This window comes from Pogona vitticeps, chromosome 1 (assembly GCF_051106095.1).
Source record: "Pogona vitticeps strain Pit_001003342236 chromosome 1, PviZW2.1, whole genome shotgun sequence".
Taxonomy (NCBI): domain Eukaryota; kingdom Metazoa; phylum Chordata; class Lepidosauria; order Squamata; family Agamidae; genus Pogona; species Pogona vitticeps.
In genome coordinates this window covers 324,571,079-324,590,310 of record NC_135783.1, presented here as the reverse complement: position 1 = coordinate 324,590,310, position 19,232 = coordinate 324,571,079, and the positions used below count along the sequence as shown (strand labels likewise).

General features: G+C 41.2%; 1 protein-coding gene across 17 annotated transcripts in view; it reads left to right on the top strand.

Moving 5' to 3' along the window:
• Positions 1-19,232, top strand: part of CEP128 (centrosomal protein 128) — a 268,788-nt gene that overhangs the window by 133,968 nt on the left and 115,588 nt on the right. The gene's annotated exons all lie outside the window — the stretch shown is intronic.

Sequence of the window (19,232 nt, the reverse complement as noted above, 5' to 3'; positions counted from 1 at the left end):
CATTCCTTCTTCCCTCAAGAGACTTGGATGCTGTTCCTTAACATCATATATATTAAAATGAGAGGTCTTGCAGTGTAGTAGTTAGTTTTGGATAAGATCTGGAGAGGTCCAGGTTCACTTCTCTACTAAGTTATGAAACTACTTGGTTCAGTCACATTACCTCAGCTTGACCTACCTGACAGAGGTGCTCTAAGGATAAACTTCACTGACTACTATGGTGGAATGCAATGTATGTAATAGCGGATTTATATTTACCATGCTATGTGATTTTGCCTTCAGCCAATCCAGCCTGTTAATGAAAAAAATGTGAACAGTGACTAGAATTCTATTAACAATTTACCTGCTCATAAATGAAATCACGTAAGTAAGGGCAGTGAATTGCTGCTAATCAATGAAAGTGAAGGTTAGATTCCTAGTCACATGCCAGACACATAACCAGCACCTTATTAATTAGTAACAGTTCACTGCCACAAGTTACGTAGTGTCATTTATGCAAATGCAAATCACCAAAAATCCCTGACGAAAGTAGGAAAAACCGCTGGCCTAGTCAGGTATGATCTAAACCAAATTCCTTATGAATATACAATGGGAGTGAAGAACAGATTTAAGGAACTAGATTTGGTGGACAGAGTGCCTGAAGAACTATGGATGGAGGCTCGTAACACTGTACAGGAGGCAACAACAAAAACCATCCCAAAGAAAAGGAAATGCAAGAAAGCAAAATGGCTCTCCAAAGGGGGCCTTACAAATAGCAGAAAAGAGAAGGGAGACAAAATGCAAGGGAGATAGGGAATGTTACAGAAAATGGAATGCAGTCTTCCAAAGAATAGCAAGGAGAGACAAGAGGGCCTTCTTAAATGAACAGTGCAAAGAAATAGAGGAAAATAATAGAAAGAGAAAAACCAGAGATCTGTTCAAGAAAACTAGAGATATTAAAGGAACCTTTTGTGCAAAGATGAACATGATAAAGGACAAAAAGGGTAGGGACCTAACAGAAGCAGAAGACATCAAGAACAGATGGCAAAAATACACAGAGGAATTATACCAGAAAGATTTGGGTGTCCCGCACAACCCAGATAGTGTGGTTGCTGACCTTGAGGCAGACATCCTGGAGAGTGAAGTCAAGTGGGCCTTAGAAAGCTTGTCTAACAACAAGGCCAGTGGAGGTGATGGCATTCCAGCTGAACTATTTAAAATCTTAAAAGATGATGCTGTTAAGGAGCTACACTCAATATGCCATCAAGTTTGGAAAATTCAGCAGTGGCCAGAGGATTGGAAAAGATCCCAATCTCAAAGAAGGGCAGTGCCAAAGAATGCTCCAGCTACCATACAATTGCATTCATTTCACACACTTCCAAGGATATGCTAAAAATCCTCCAAGGTAGGCTTCAGCAGTATGTGGACTGAGAACTCCCAGAAGTACAAGCTGGATTTCGAAGGGGCAGAGGACCTAGAGACCAGATTGCTAACAGATTGCTCTGGATTGTGGAGAAAGCCAGAGAGTTCCAGAAAAACATCTACTTCTGCTTCATTGACTATTCAATAGCCTTTGACTGTGTGGACCACAGCAAACTGTGGCAAGTCCTTAAAGAAATGGGAGTGCCTGACTACCTTGTCTATCTCCTGAGAAACCTATACTGTATGTGGGACAGGAAGCAACAGTTAGAACTGGGTATGGAACAACTGATTGGTTCAAAATTGGGAAAGGAGTATGACATGGCTGTATATTGTCTCCCTGCTTATTGAACTTATATGCAGAATACGTCATGTGAAAGGCTGGACTGGAGAAATCCCAAACTGGAATTAAGATTGCAGGAATAAATATCAACAACCTCAGACATGCAGATGATACCACTCTGATGGCAGAAAGTGAGGAGGAATTAAAGAACCTCTTAATGAGGGTGAAAGAGGAGAGTGCAAAAAAATGGATCAACATAAAAAAAAACTAAGATCATGGCCACTGTTCCCATCACCTCCTGGCAAATAGAAGGGGGAAGATATGGAGGCAGTGACAGATTTTACTTTCTAGGGCTTCATGATCATTGCAGATGGTGACAGCAGCCACAAAATTAAAAGACACCTGCTTCTTGAGAGGAAAGCGATGACAAACCTAGACAGCATCTTAAAAAGCAGAAACATCTCCTTGCCAACAAGGGTCCGCATAGTCAAAGCTATGGCTTTTCCAGTAGCGATGTATGGAAGTGAGAGCTGGATCATAAAAGAAGGCTGACCGCTGAAGAATTTATGCTGTGGTGCTGGAGGTGACTCTTGACAGTTCCCTGGACTGCGAGGAGAACAATCTTATCCATTCTGAAACAATCAACCTGTAGTGCTAACTGAAAGGCCAGATCCTGAAGTTGAGGCTCCAATACTTTGGCCATCTCATGAGAAGAGAAATCTCCCTGAAAAAGCCTTTGATGTTGGGAAAGTGTGAGGGCAAGAGGAGAAGGGGACGAGAGAGGAGGCGATGGTTGGACAGTGTTATCGAAGCTAACAACATGAATTTGACCAAACTCCGGGAGGCAGTGGAAGAAAGCAGGGCCTGTCGTGCTCTGGTCCATGAGGTCACAAAGAGTTGGACACAACTTAATGACTAAACAACACTTTTGTCTTGAACATCATTTCTTGTCTCTTTTTAAAATGATTCTCTTTCTGTTGTCTTATTTTCAGCAGAGGAGAGATTAACTCAGAATAGCAAATAATTGTCTGAAGCTTTACATTATCTTCTTTAAATACGAGTGCACATTATTTTTCTGTTCTTCCTCACCTCACCCAACACCTCTTTCCCAGCCCCCCTTCAATTACCATTAATATTTCTAAACCTAATTTTCTTGAAAAGAGAAATTTTGTATTCAAAGAATGTGCTGTTTGATTGCATTTTGGACTCTAATGGGAATAAAAACTCTTGGGATTTATTTTTGGACCCAGAGGGACTGAATTAAGTATATTTGCATATTTTAGATATATTCACAGAAGCATTCTCTTTTTATTATTTGAACTAAGGATCATTAAATTGTGTGTACTCCAACAAACAATCTGTATTCAAGTATTTTTAAAAATATTATTTGGGATTGCTTTGTACAAATATGTATGTTTACCTTTGATGTTGACATAAACGGAATTGAAAATCTATATTTTATCCTGGGGCTGAAGCAGCAACACACAAAACTTATTTTTAAAAGCTTTATATAAATTGACCTTTCCTTCCTCATCTTAAACACTATGGTATTTTTGCTTTCAAAAATATTTGCTGGGGGATTTTGAGATAAATCAGAATCCTCCCTCTTTAGTCGGTTTTCAGAAACGATGGTAAGCTAATGCTAGACAGGCCATAAATACTGCTTGGCTCAACATGCATGTTCCTTTATTAAATTGATCCTGACTCTGTCACTGGACCCTTCGTTCCCTATCCCTCCATAAAAATGTCCAGCTGAGTTAGCATCTTATTCTCTGCCTTTATTGCTTTTTCAGTGAAATAAGTCTGCTTTGAGTACCTTGCTTACTGCAGTTTTTCTATTTTAAAGTTTATTTCATAGTCAGCGCCCCCCCATCTCTCCTTGTCCTTGCACTCAATAGGATATTTGTGGAGGGGACATATGTTCAAGGTCTCAGGTTTAGGCCTGGGCATCTGCAAGTAGGCTCAATATACAGGGCAGCCTTAACTCCCAGGGACTGCCTTTTTGCCTCGGCCTGCTGGACAAGTGTCTCTTCAAATTGGGAGAGGCCATGATGCAACACCTGGCTCCAGGTTGAACGCTCAGATGTCAGGGTTTCCCATCTGTTGAGGTCCATTCCTAAGGCCTTCAGATCCCGCTTGCAGATGTCCCTGTATCGCAGTTGTGGTCTCCCTTTGGGGCGATTTCCCTGCACTAATTCTCCATACAGGAGGTCTTTTGGAATCTGTAGTGGTTGAGATTATTGTAGAGTGGGATCATATGTCTGGAAATCCGCATAGGACATCTTATAGTAAGCAACAGGGTTTTGCCCACAGAGTCCTAGAACTGAAACAAAGCAACAAGTCCTTGTTAGCTGAGAAGTATTTTTGAAGGAATGTGTGAGGAAAGCTGGGGCTACAAAGATAGTTGATTTGCTGGGGAAGGAAGCGAAAGAGGTATAACTCTGAACAACATAACCTCTAACTTTCAGCTCTGCTGGGCGGGGCTCCGCCTTGCGCTCATGGGAATTTTCTCCTGCACGCATGTGCAACTCTGACCCCCCTGCATGCAGGGTTCTGTCATGACCGAAAATGTGATCGCTGCATGGAGGGGGAAGACCTTTGCGTGGAGGCAGGGAGAAGCGTGTGCATGCCGAGCTTAGAGGGAACCTTGTCTCTGAAGCAACTTAGTTTGTGGAGAAGGGAAGTAACTAAAATAAAATATTGAGAAGAACCAGTAAGACATTGAACTTATGTCTAGCCCTCTGCACCCACATGTACTAATCAGGTGTGCAGTGTTGTGAGACAAGAAAGGAAGAGAAAGGGTGGGAGAATTACAGGGTTTATGGAGCCAGTTCTTAAAAATCTGTTCCATTTTTTCACCGCCTAATTTAGTTGCTGTAATTCTGGTTCCCTTACTGAGAATTATTGCTATCTGATATCAAAGATTTTCTCGCCCCTGTATGTACATTCATTTGAAAATAAGTCTGCAAAGGTTACTTATCAGTGCCAGTTTTTATTAGTATTTGCCCATACATATATATGTTGGATATTTGTTTCACCATTAGCAGCCTATAAGAAAAGGGCAACCAAATCTCTTCCATTTGAAAGATTTTTTCCCCTCACACCTTGGCATGATTTCTACTTGCTACAGGTGATCAGTTGAATTACTATTGACATCTGAGAGAAAACCAAAATTGCTTTGAAGGAAAATGAGGATTAGACTCGAGGAAGTAATATGCTCTTCTGATCCAGTCACAAATCAATCCCAAAGTCTTTTACGCTGAATACTTCATTTCCTTGGTTTTTTTTTTGTTCTTGTCCTTTGTTTTTGGTCAGGGCTATTTTTCAGTGTACCATACTGTTCTTAAGAAAACACTCCTTTTGAAACTGCTAAGCTGTCTGTTGATACTATGGCGGTCAAACAAATCTTTTGGAAGTATAGCAGGTAGGTGAGAAGGGCATTGAACTGTGGTGTGTCTGATAAATTTAAATCAGCATTTAATACAACATTCAAAGGAACTAATATGTCAGGTTATGAAATATGTTGTTAGGCATCCTTCAGTCTCGAGAGACTATGGTAATGTGCTCTGTATGGGGGACTTGGAACAGCGTCTAGTGTGGCTGAGAAGGCCAGTTCGAGAGTAACAATCCCTTCCACACTGAAGACAAATACAATCTGTCCCCTGTCCAGCTCCCTGACTTTGCTGCTTTCGGGACTGCCTCTTTGCCTTGGCCTGCTGGACAAGGATCAGTTCAAATTGTGAGAGGCCATGATGCACCACCTGCCTCCAGGCTGAACACTCCAATGTCAGGGTTTCCCATCTGTTGAGGTCCATTCCTAAGGCCTTCAGATCCTGCTTGCAGATATCCTTGTATCGCAGCTGTGGTCTCCCTCTGGGGCGATTTCCCTGCACTAATTCTCATACAGGAGATCTTTTGGAATCCAACCATCAGCCATTCTTATAACATGTCCAAGCTGTATATATATGTTCAATATGAGTGGCAAAGGAAAATGTTTTTCTTTTAAATTGTGTGCGTGTAATTGGAGTGGTTTTGACTTGGAGAGAAACAAAAATATCCATCTAATTACAATTTTGCACGTACATTTTGCTTTTGTTGTTTATGATTCTTGGATGGGAATGTAAAATTGTAAAGGAACAAAGTGAACAAAGAATAGTAAAGGCAAACAAGAATGCAAAATATGCTGGAGTATTAATTTTGCTGTGTATTTGATGCAATAAACTACTTTTTAATTACACTTTTAAAAAGAATCTGATGATAGCCCTAAAAGAAAATGATACTCTTGAGGCCTTCTTGGAAGTGTGTTTTGCTTTTATGATGGATTTTGTCTGTGTTTTTTGGAATGATGTCTTTTTTTAACTCACTGAATGTTCTATGAAACTACACATACAAAGTCCTTCAGAGGCCCCCATTTCCCTTTGGAAACAGCATACTGGTGAAACACAACTCTTTTATCAGGGCTGCAGTCTATAGATGTAACACATTTTGCATATAGAAGGTCCAAGGTTCAATCCTTGGCATTTCCAAAGAGGGCTGGGGAAAATCTCTGTGGTTAGTCTAGACTATTCCTAGCAGAACATGATGACATTGAATTGTAACTCCCAACATCTTAAATCAGCATGTCTACATGTAGACTACAATCAGTGTAGTCCAATGAATTTGAAGATCACCAGGTTGTAGAAGGTTGGCATAGGCAATACTGGACTAGATTACCAGTCCTCTAACCCAGTGATTCCCAGCCTTGGGTCCCCAGATGGGTTAAAACTCCCAGAAATCCTGCCCAGTTCAGCTAGAGTTGAAGGCTTCTGAGACGTTTAGTCCTAGAACATGTGGGGACCCAAGGTTAAGAACTACTGTTCACTGTTCTAACCTGATATAAACTGATTTCCTCTGTTTCTCTATCTAAATCCAGCGATGAGTCTCAACTACAATAGATGCATTGACTCAATGTGCTTTAGTACAGTTAAGTCAACATTTAAAAGTAAGGCCAATTGATTCAATAGGTAGCCTCTAGTTCAGACTAACAGTTAGCTTTAGTTTGGAGTGTTTTGGAAACAATTTGCATGTTTTGCTTTTGCATGTAGAGCTTGGACTATAGCATTTTCCTGTAGCAAAGGAGAGAAGGTAAATGGAAACATTCACTCCAACAAAGTGATTTTCTTGTATTCATCTTTCTCAGAAAGGCGAAGACACCTAAGAACCGGGAAGAAAACTAAATGATGAGCTATTTCCCAGCCTTATTTTCAGGCAGGTTAGACTTTCTTTATGTTAGTCTCCAGATGATAGTACAGTTTTTCCCAGTTCCCCGCCGCTAAGCTTTTCCACAAAAGTTCTAGCAGGTCACCCACTTCTTCACCACAGACCTAACTAAAAAGGCACCCTCGACTCCAGAAAATGCACTTTTAAACTTTGGCTTCACTGGATCGCTTTGTATCCCGCCACTGGGCACCAGTTGTAACGTTTGCCACATGGCCCCTGCTTGTTTCACCAAACAACAAGCTTATGTTATGTCTCCCACTGCATCCTTTAACATGCTGCCACCAGTTTATCTCTTTGCCAACTATGTTTCCTGTGAAAGACTGAGGTCCATTCAGTAATTAACTTTGAAATAACAACAGGTTTATTGGTTACAGGTTGTTTCAGGAATAGTTCTTAAGCACATTCTTAACATTATACAAAGCGTTCATTATTTTCCTTTAACTTCTTCTATACTTAACTAATACAGATTAACACTTTGACTTCTCAGTCCCTAAACTCTCTCTCTGCCTCAAAACCCAAACCTTCTCTTCAAACTTCTCTCCTCTATCTAATGCTTCTCTATCTCTCCCTATCTGCTCTACACTCTGCTACAGCCCCCCTTCTATATAGCTAGCCTCCCAATAGCTCCCTATTGGTTCATGCAAATACACTGCGGAATATGCATGACAGGGTGACTGCTACAATGGGATCATGTTAGCCAGTGGTCCCCAACCTTGGGCCTCCAGATGTTCTTGGACTACAACTCCCAGAAGCCTTCACCACCACCTCTGCTGGCCAGGATTTCTGGGAGTGGAAGTCTAAGAACACCTGGAGGCCCAAGGTTGGGGACCACTGATGTTAGTGGGTGAGGAGCAAAAGGACTTGAGCCTTTGGCCGCAAGACCTGGACTAAGACTTTGGACTTGGGCCACCAGATTTGGATTCAGACTTGGAACTTGGTGGGAAGACTTCCCAACATCCCTGTCATTGAGTGACAAGTATTTTGCCGTTCATGTACACAAATAGCAGGATTTCATCTTACAAGTGAGCTAGAAAATGGCAGAGTGCTTTGGATATGCTGTGCTGGCTCTTATTCGTGTTTGTATTTGATAAGGCAGCAGCTGTGTAAAATGCCATCCAGATACTATTTAACTTGCTGCCGCACAACCTCCTGCTTCTATAATTTGTAGTCTAAAGTTAAGCAATTTCTTTTGTACACTGATTCTGGTAGTTTACTTCACTGTTGTTTTTTGTAAATATTTAAACCCTTACTTTCCATTTTAACTGGGATAAGTGATGCTTAGTCAGCATTCTGTGTTTTGTGTGGAGTCATTACCTTGACATGTTTCCTTTAGCAAAGAAATTCTACGAAACCTACATCAATTACTGTTTTACTGATCTCAGGCATGACCTTAGTCCTCTCTCCTTTGTCCTCTCCTGATCCCTTCCCCTCAGTTTGTGAGACTTACTGTTTGATCACGTGTTTGCTGTATTCAAGAACAAGCCATAATTTCAATGGTTGTTGTAGATTTTTTGGATTGTTTGCCTGTGTTCTTGAGGTTTTTCTTCCTAATGTTTCACCACTCTCTGTGTTGTGGTGTAGGACAGAGTTCTAACTCCTGCCCTCTGAAGTTGCTGGTCACAGTGACTGGCGAAACATTAGGAAGAAAAACCTCCAGAATACGGCCAAACAGCCTGGAAAATCTACAACCGTTGGATTCCAGTTGTGAAAGCCTTTGAGTATACTATAATTTCAACTTTGTAGTTGAGAAATTCAGTCTAGCACATGGCAAAATGGAATGTGATGTTGATCGATTCTAGCAAATGAGGAGATGAGGAGCAAGGGAAGTCTTATGAGGATTACTCAGCCCTACTGAAATATTTTTATGCATATTTGTGTTATTAGGAAACAAACAGAGGAAAAGTACATTTGCATCAGTACTAGCATTAATTGACATGCATGACTGAATGCTCAAGATGTGAATTAAGTAGGCTTTGTACAACTATTGTCAGCAACAATCTTCTCTGCTGCTATGGAAGATTAGGGCCTCTGAAAAATACCCTCCAAGAAATACCTGGAACGCTGCTCAAGGGCAGAATTATAAGTCTCCCTAATTTTACCCAACTAGTATTACTAACTGCTCTCTTTTGAATTTGGAAATTGAAGTTTGTCTTACTGATTCCTAGATAAATTGTTTCATGGCAGTGTTGCTGTATCACTAGATATGGTATGCTAAGGTCATCTACAGTCTTTTCGTTGGTCGCCACCACTCACGGTAATGTGACAGAAGGAGCTTTCTCAGTAATGCTGCCCCTCTGTGCAATGCTGTCCTAGGAGAGATCCATCTCCATGCATTACTCCATGAGTAACATTTAGACACACCGGCATATGCTTAGTACTTGATTTTTATTTAAACTTCATTCTTATTGTTCACGGTTTTGCTTTGTTTTGCTGGCTCTTAATATTTTAACATTCATGACAGTATCCTCTTTGTGTTTTTTTTAGCACACAGAGAGTTAAAGTCATGAAAGTGATGGTGGATTATTATTTATTTATTTATTTAACTTATATGTCGCCCACACTACCCAAAGGCCTCTGGGCGGCTTACAACATTTAAAATATAATAAACCAATTAAAATGCAGTTAAAATATATACTATAAAAACTGCCATCAGGACCCACATCTGATATTCTTTCAATTAAAAGCCTTCTGGAACAGGAAGGTTTTGACCAGCACCTCACCAAACAGTGGTTTCTGCAACTTTAGCTCCACATGTGGTAAAGCTCAAGGAGATACTGGACTCAATGTTTCAAATTTCTGACAATGATCTGGTGGATTTGTTCCTTTTATCAAAACATTTGTGATGCTAATGATTTTTTTAAAAAATTGTACACCATCCCAAAGGTGTCAATTGGGTGGTAGATTGACATTTTAATCTAGGGAAAATATAAATAATAATGGCTACCTATGCCAGTGGTTCTCAAAGGGTGTTCAACAGTTGTATGAAGAATAAGGCTTTTATTAACTGCTAGAGATTGTGACTCCCACTGCCAAAAGCAGTTTGTATGGTTAGCATTGTGGAAGTATCAGGTCACTGTGAGAACAGAATGCTAGATTAAGTATGCTATTTTACGTAGCTTTTTGTGTGTTCTTAATCCCCGTAAATTGTGTCCTGCCCATAGAGCAAAATTCACAGTTATAGTATTTTCACATATGGGGAGGTTATAGCGGAATGATATTTCTTTTTCTCTCATGGTAGTAAGAAGTGTAGTGTAGTAGATACAGTGACAGACTATGACTCAGGAGCCCCGAATTTGAATCCCCCACTAATCACGGAAGCTTACTAGGAGAACGGAACTGGTAAAACCAGTTCTGAAATAACACAGTTACATACCTTAAAAGTCTTATTCAGCGTGCTGTAAGTCGGTTCTGACTTGATGGTACATAAGAGGAAAAAATTAGAAAGAAAATCTAAGTTAGTAGTCCTGTTTTCCTATATGATGTGCATTGTAGAAATGGATGTTCTTTGAGCAGCTATGGCATTTGTGCTTGAGAAGAGCTAGAAGAATATGTAAATAAGATCTTCGTGTGCAGATCTTAGAAAGCTGAAAACCAATTCATTCTCATTACTTGTTACAGTGCCTCAAAAGGTAGCCTATTGCCATTTTTTGTTACAGTGTTGCACAGATATATTTTTCGTTCTTTTCTTTGAAAAAAAGTTTTATCAGAGAATAGCATAAAACTGAAAACAGTCTGTTAAAAATATTCAACAATGCCTTTAAAGATCTTTGAAATCTTTGAAAAGATCTTTGAAAAGTAACTATGTTACTTTTCATTACTTTAAAGTTAATGTTGTAGTTACACCCTCACTAGCCCCAGAAAGTAGCTAGCTAACTGTTACTCATCACTTGCTACATTCAAACTCTGTGATTATGAATCTGTATATATCACTGTATCAGATATTATCAATGACTAGAGATGATAATCCTGGCCTAACTGAACCTATGATCTGCCTTAGCACAAAACACTTCCCGGTGCATTTTTCAGAAAAAGTTGTTGAAAACAGGACAATAAAGTCTTACCAGCTCCCTATTAATTCTAAGAATTCAACCCAGTTCTTATCATTTTTGTGTATGTGCTTCTACTGAAGGTATTTCAGAAGCACCTCTTGGAAGGAAATACTTCCATTGGAACTTATCATTGTAGTTGAAACTAGAAAATCGATTTGAAGTTTCTTGGCATCATGAAAAATGCCTTTGGCATCCTTCCTGTACATGCATGAAAATAAGTGTGAAAGAATTAATTCTTAATTGGCATAGGCATTGTAACATGTTGGCTGGTTTTAATTTCTGTTGCACATCTTGGGAAAGAGAGGGAACAATTAAAGGTTTCACATACAGAAATATTTTAGATGTAATAGGTATAATTAGAAGTAGATTAGAAGTAAAGAAAAGAGAAGCGCCTACTAGATATCTCCCTTCTAATACCAATATACTATCACCCAGATCTCTCATAGATATAAATTTATTTACTGCCTTTCTCCTAAAAGATCCAAGGAGGCCTATAGTATTAAAACAAACAAATGTAAAAGCTTAATAATAAATTATTACAATATTTTTAAAAAGCATTATACAGGTCTATTAATGATGTATTTATAGCCTATGATGAAGTATTTACACCCTAAAGTTTTTGAAGAACCTTGGTCTTATTAAGTAAGCAGAGTTCTGCATCAATCAACAACCTCTCTCTAGAGATTTTTGGAGGGACCACTTCAGAGACTGGAGTATCTCATGGATAGCTTGGTATCAAAAAGGAATTTTATTTTATTCTCTTCAGGCAGACTTTTAAGTAATAAGTGTCTCAGGAATGCTTTGTTTATTAAACTTGGAGACTCCCAAGTGTTCTAAGAATTGTTTTTAATCTTGATATAGGTTTATTTTTAAAAAAATTTATATGGTATTTTAAAACTGTTGATTGTTGTGTAGTTTTAGCTGTTGTGAGCCGCCTTGGTCCCCTATGGGGAAGAAGTTGGCTTACATCAGGAAGCAGGACATGAGATCCCTCACTCTCTTCGAAGATTTTCTTGGCTCTCTAGCTGAAATAAATAAAGGAGCAGTATCAAAACTTGATTTGTCATTGATTGAGGCAGATCTGGGCTCTTCGTCGAGGCTGCGTGAGATATGGGAACATGGTTGGAGTATTAAAATTAATAAAGGGAAGTGGTTGGGTATGTCCACAAAATTTCCATACAAATAGGTTTCTGTTATTGCTGTGGAGACTGCTTTGAAAATACTCCAAAACTGGTATCTAGGTTTGGCGCTTGCATCTCAGCCCTGCAATGTCACCTATGTGTTAGAGAGGCTGTAAATGTAAGGGACCATTTCAACACCTTTGGTGGTTTTGAAGAAAAGGTAGACTTGTTTTGATAAGAGGTGTTTAGTGAAATAAGTAGAATTACAAACCAATTATTAAATCTCTGGGACTCATACTTCTTACCCTTTTCTTACTTTTTACCCTTTTCTTAGGAAAAAGTTAATTCCACATAAGCCTCTAATAGTCCACCTTCTAGTACTTGTGAGACAGACTATGACTAAAGGGTGGAGGAATATACAGAAAATATCAGTTGCAGCATGGAGAGTTTAACAGATTGCACTTTAGGGAAAATCACCCATCAATTTGCATATAGCTAAATGGGTTAAAAAACATTTGGATTCTTTTGCAACGAACTGGCACCCTAATATTATTTAAATGAATGGAACAAACAATAAGGTAATCTCTGATGCATAAAGGATATACAGTATTCATCTTTATAACATGCTTGGAATAGGACTATAATTTTGCCAGGAACGCCTGTTCCTAAGATTTTGAACATAACTCTGCCACAGGTGATGAGAAAGCAAGGGTGGGAGACAAGAAGGGTATAGAAATTTATTTATTTATTTATTTATTTATTTATTTATTTATTTATTTATTTATTTCCTGTCTTACTCCCCAAAAGGTGCCAAGGTAGCTTGTTAATATTTTCATTGTTAATATTGCTTTAAAAGATACAAAATCCAACGGAGAAGATATTGCAAATACTAAAGTTAGTCTTATCAGATGTTAATTTTTACTCTGAACAGCCTTTACATCTTTTGGAAACAAGAAATGTTATAAAATGCAATAAACTTTGAATTTTCATTTTGACTCTTTTTTAAAAAATAAAGTCTATTTACAGTAATATTTAAATTGTCCAGTGACTATGTGGCTTTTTTATCCTTTAACCATTATTCTGTGATAGATATTGTCTTGTGGACTTATAGCCTCTTTCCTGCTCAGTTTTGTGGAAATTTTCTCTCCTGGTTCTTCACAATTAATCTAGTATTATATGATAGCTCCTCCTAGGTGGTGCTAACTATGGTTAGTCTTTACTAGAGTTGACAAAGTAACTTCAGAACCTGGTTACAAATTATGTTTGGTGTGCTTTGTACAAATGTGACACCTCACCAAAGCTAAGGGGGAGAATTGGTTCAAGAGAGTGAAGAATGTATGAATTTACGGGATATTCCTGATGTCTTTAATAATAGTTCCATTTTCACCTACAGTGGTTTGCCAGTTTATCCAAACTGTGAATGACAGTTAGCTTTAATAATGGTTTTCCTAAACAAGCCATGGAGGAAGGAGTGCATGTACCTCATTCATATAAGAGGGCAAATCCAGTATTACCACCCACTATGGAACCATTCTTTCCAATCCCCTGTAAGTCACCCAGTTATCTGAATGTAATTTTGAGGTCAGCACAGCGGGCAGAGGACACTCTTCCAATTTTCTCTTGCAAGCTTTTTCAATGGAAGGAGTTAGCTAGTTTCCCTGGTTTCTTCTTAAAGGAGCCTTGAGGCTCAGTGGTTAAACTGCTGTACAGTGGTGCTTTGCTTAACGACGATAATCCATTCCAGGAAAATCGCAGTTAAGCGAAAACATCGTACGAAAAGAAAAACCCCATTGAAACACATTGAAACCCGTTCAATGCGTTCCAATGGGGTAAAAACTCACCGTCCAGCAAAGATCCTCCATATGGCGGCCATTTTCGCTGCCTGTATAGCGAGGAATCTGTCCCTAAACACAGCGGGAAGCCATTTTAATCACGCGGTGGTGTCATGAGTGCTTCCGAAGATCTGGACCCAGAAGGGTTAACTGTGGCTGAGGAGAATGTGGAGAGATCGGAAACAGCTGAGCAGCCTCCAGGTTCTCCCTCCACAGCAGACAGGCTTCGGGGCAGGATTCGGAAAAGACTAAGGGCAAGAAGAGCAGAGAATCGCTCTAAGGCAGTGGTGCCACCTCTGCTGGCCAGGATTTCTGGGAGTTGAAGGCCAAGAACATCTGGAGGGCCACAGTTTGACACCACTGCTCTAAGGCTTTCCACAGGGACCTGCGTTCACCTAGTCCTGAGTACTAGCAGAATAGAGAGCTTTCCAACAGCTCAAGGAGCTGTTTTAGTATAAAACAAGTTTCAGTGAAGCCAGAAACCTCGTGGAAGCAAGGAGTCAAAACCTTGGCTGGCATCCACGTCTCTTGTTCCTGTCTCTGAACTCTGGACCTTGACCCTGGACTGCGCTGGACTTTGGACCTTGGCCCTGGACTACGTACTCTGAACTCTGACTGTGTATCTGACCCTGGACTTTGACTTTGGACTGCACTTCGTAAGTTTGTTTCGGGACTCTGGCTTTGCATTCTTGGTATCTCTGACCTTGGACTGGTTTATCGGACTTCAGCTATTGTAACCCCCGGGAATGTGACAGGTGGTCATTTTGAAACCTTCGATCAGCTGTTAAAAAAACATCATTTTGCGAAGAATCGGTTCCCAAAGCAGGGAACCAATCATCACAAAGTGAAATTCCCCCATTTAGACCATCATTTTGCGATCACAATTGCGATTGCGAAAAGATCGTCATAAAGTGGATTCATCGTAATGCGGGGCAATCGTTAAGCGAGGCACCACTGTACTGCAGCCAAAACTGTGCTCACAACCTGCTGTTCAATCCCAGGTAGCCGGCTCAAGGTTGACTCATCCTTCTATCCTTCCAAGGTCGGTAAAATGAGTACCCAGCTCGTTGGGGTGGGGGGCAATGTGTAGCTTGCATAATTAACTTGTGAGCCACCCAGAGAGTGTTTGAAGTGCTTTGGGGTGGTATTTTTATTTATTTATTTATTTATTTATTTTATTTTATTTATTTTATTTATTTATTTATTTATTTATTTATTTATTTGATTTTTTTGATTTTTTTGATTTTTTGATTTGATTTGATTTGTACCCCGCCTATCTAGACCAATGGACCACTCTAGGCTTAGTAATAAGCTTTGCTTTAATTCTGTTTGTATCCCACTTCCTCATAAGAGCTTAGGGTAGCTAGTTTATTTCAGTGCTGTGTAGGAATGCTGCTTAGGTCTACACGGAGCTTGCTTTGTATAGCTCATAAATGAGTTTGCCAGATCCAGCATGCAGTGCATTGCAGTGATGATTTCGCTTGTGTGCTTTGCTATAAGGAGAGTAACAAATGACAGGATAGTAAGCACAAATGTTGAAATCAAAATGTAAACTTCTCAAGGCTGTCATACTACATTGACAGAAATATTTCACATGTTTACAGAACATGCTTTTTTTAATGTTTGATCCTGAAATTACATGTGGAGAATTAATTATAGCCTTTGATACAGTCAAAGCTGTATCCTGTACTTTCTAAGCAATATTCCAAGCGCTTCTCTTGGTGTTTAGAAGTTAATGTAGATTATTTATTTATTTATTTATTGAATGAATGAATGAATGAACTTATATGCTGCTGATTTAGACATAGTCTACTCTGGGCGGCTCACAAAACACGTAATAAAAACAATTAATATAAAATAAAAGATTCCAACATTAATACAAAAACAGAATAATGACAAAGAAAGAGAATTACGTAGTGACCGGGGGGAAGACCTGTCTGTATAACCAGGTCTTGAGTTGGATTTTGAAAATGCCCAGCGAGGGGGCCAGATGAATCTTGGGGGGGAGCGTGTTCCAGAACCTGGGAGTCACTGCCAAGAAGGCCCGGTGCCTTGTTTTTTCTTTTCGGGTGATACGAGTAGATCTAGGTGGAAGGAGGCGTTCCGCCAAGTATTGAGGTCCTAAACCATTTAGGGCTTTGTATGTGATCATTAGAACTTTGAGATCAATGTGGAATCGAATGGGCAGCCAATGCAATGCGGCCAGAGTGGGAGTAATATGTTGATGTTTCTTCACCCACTAAGAAGTCTGGCTGCTGCATTCTGCACCATTTATAGTTTCCACATTAATCTCAAAGGCAGCCCCATGTAGAGCGCATTGCAGTGGTCTAATCTCGAGATTACGAGCACATGGACCAAGGCGGTGAGTGCACCAACATCAAGAAAGGGACGCAGCCGGGCAATCCGCCAAAGATGGAAATAGGCGGTGCGGACCACTGACGCCACCTGAGTTTCCATGGTGAGCGCCGGGTCCAGATGTATCCCCAAGCTGCGAATGTCATTCTTAGCAGTGAGAGTCACCCCCCCCCCAAAAGAGAGGGATTTTCCCAAACCACTGACAATGGGTCCACCCACCCTCAGGACCTCTGTCTTGTCTGGGTTCAGCCTCTGCCCATTTTCCTGCATCCATTGCAGTACAGACCCCAGACAGCACTGCAGGGACAGAACAGCATCCTCTGTACAGTGGGGTCTCTACTTAAGAACTTAATCCGTATTGGAAGGTGGTTCTCAAGTGGAAAAGTTCTTATGTAGAATCTGCATTTCCCATAGGAATGCATTGAAAACCATTTAATCCGTATCTGCTCTTTTCCGTCCATAGAAACTAATGGGAAGCTGCTATTCCGCCTTCGACCACTAGAGGGGGATATTTTGTTTCTTTTTTTCTTAGGTCAAGAAAGGTTCAGGAACATGTTTTAAAGCTTGTTGTGCTGATTTCTTGAGCACAAAGACACACTGGCAGGAGTCTGGAAGTCACACCTTGACCCAGGCTTTGCAAGCCAGAATGCCTGACCCACACAATTCTTCAGCACAAAGACACAGAGCTCTTTTCCCACCAAACCAAACCAACCCAAAGGGAGGGAGGGAGGGAACTTGTGGAAAAGAGGCAGGAAGGAAGAAAGAAAGAAAGAAAAGGTCATCATTGGGGCACACAGACCCCTCAGACAAATGTTTGTGCTTTGAAGCACAAAATGGTCATCATTGGGGCACACAGACCCCTCAGACAAAGAATGCCTTCTCCCAAACACCACATTTTCACAGATCTAACCAGCAAAGTGCAGAAAGCAAACGATTCCTTCTCCCAACCAGCACGTTTTCACAGATCTAACCAGCAAAGCGCAGAAAGCAAACGATTCCTTCTCCCAACCAGCACGTTTCCACAGATCTAACCAGCAAAGTGCAGAAAGCAAACGATTCCTTCTCCCAACCAGCATGTTTTCACAGATCTAACCAGCAAAGCGCAGAAAGCAAACGATTCCTTCTCCCCCCCCCACGTTTTCTCAGATCGAACCAGCAAACCGCTGCTGCAAGCGAACCATTCCTTCTCCCCCCCCCCCACGTTTTCACAGATGGAACGAGCAAACCCCAGCAAGGAAAGAATTCGTTCTTGTACACTCACCCAACGTGCAGTACAGTAATCAGCAAAGCGGAGAAAAGGGAACAATTTTCTCTTCCCTGCCCAACAGACAATGGAAGCAGTTTGAATCTGTTGCTTTCCCCGCCTCTCCTGCTTTGTTTTTTTGCCCTTATATGGTCGTAGGCATGGTCCTAGGCACCTCCCGCTTTGTTTTTTTGCCCTTATATGGTCGTAGGCAGTTCCCTGGCCAATGGTTTTTTCCCCCTGTTCCTTTCGTAAGTGGATTCTCCGTTCGTAAGAGGAAATGGATTTTTGCGGACGGAGAAGGACGTAACTGGAAAATTACGTAAGTAGGACCTTTCGTAACTAGAGACCCCACTGTAGTTGGAAAAAAGATGTAGAGCTGAGTGTCATCAGCCTACTGATGACATGATGCTCCATACTCTCTAATGACCCCACCCAGCGGCCTCATATAAATGTTAAACAGCATTAGGGAGAGGGTCGAACCCTGTGGAACTCCACAATTGAGGCTCCATGGGGCCGAGTCCCCCTCCCCAAGCTGGACTCTCTGAGGACGGTTCTCCAAGAAGGATCAGAGCCAGGCCAATGGCAGTCCACCAATTCCCAGCTCGGAGAGCCTCCCCAGGAGGATACCGTGGTCAACGGTATCAAAGGTAGCTGAGATATCTAGGAGGACCAACAGAGACATTTTCCCTCTGTCGGCCTCCCTCAATAGGTCATCTAACAGGGCGACCAATGCCGTTTCTGTACCATGATGCGGCCTGAAGCCCGGCTGGAATGGATCCAGGGCGTTTGTTTCATCCAAATGTGCCTGAAGCTGATCGGCCACCACCCTCTCGACCACTTTACTAATGAAAGAAACATTGGTGATGGGCCTATAATTGCCAATATCGTCCGCTGCCAAATTCAGTTTCTTTCTTATGGGCCTAATGAGTGTCTTCTTGGGAGCGGGGGAACCCTGCCCTCACGGAAAGACCCATTAATTATTGCTGTGGCCGATTCTGTTGTTATAGGCCTGGCTGCTTTGATTAGCCAAGCCAGGCAAGGGTCAAAGGAAGAGGTGGTGGCCCAGCAGCGGTCAAGCGCTTTCTTTACAATATCTGGCGTCACAGGCTGAAAGAGATCGAAACTTACTGGGCAAGGCGGAGCGCTGGACATCTCTGCTCAATCCACTGTATACAAAAAAAGGAGAAAGCTCCCGGCGGATGGCTTCCACTTTAGATTTTTAAAATGCTGCAAAATGGTGGGGTGAGATACTAGAGGGAGGCCCATCACTTTGACCAATTCCGGATAGGTCACGGACCATACAGAAAAGTTCAGCCTGCTGATTTGAAGCCTCGCTTATCCGGTTAGCGAGGTAAGCTCGACTAGCAGCCCTTATCTTAGCAAGATAACGGTTAGTCGCGACCCTAACAGCTACCTTATTATGATCTGTCAGTTTCTGTCTCCAAATGCACTCTAGCCTTCTCCTAGTTTGCTTCATCACTCGTAGCTCCTGGTTAAACCAGGGTGCTGGCCGAGCTCTGCATTGGAGAGGGCATTTAGGAGCGATTGTGCCTACAGCCCTGGTAGCTGCTGTGAACCAGCCATCAACCAGAGCCTCCACAGGTGCGCCAGCCAGTTCAACTGGAATCCCTTTCTTGGTATCCTGGAATCCTATAGGATCCAGTAGCCTTCAAGGGCAGACCATTAAAATGG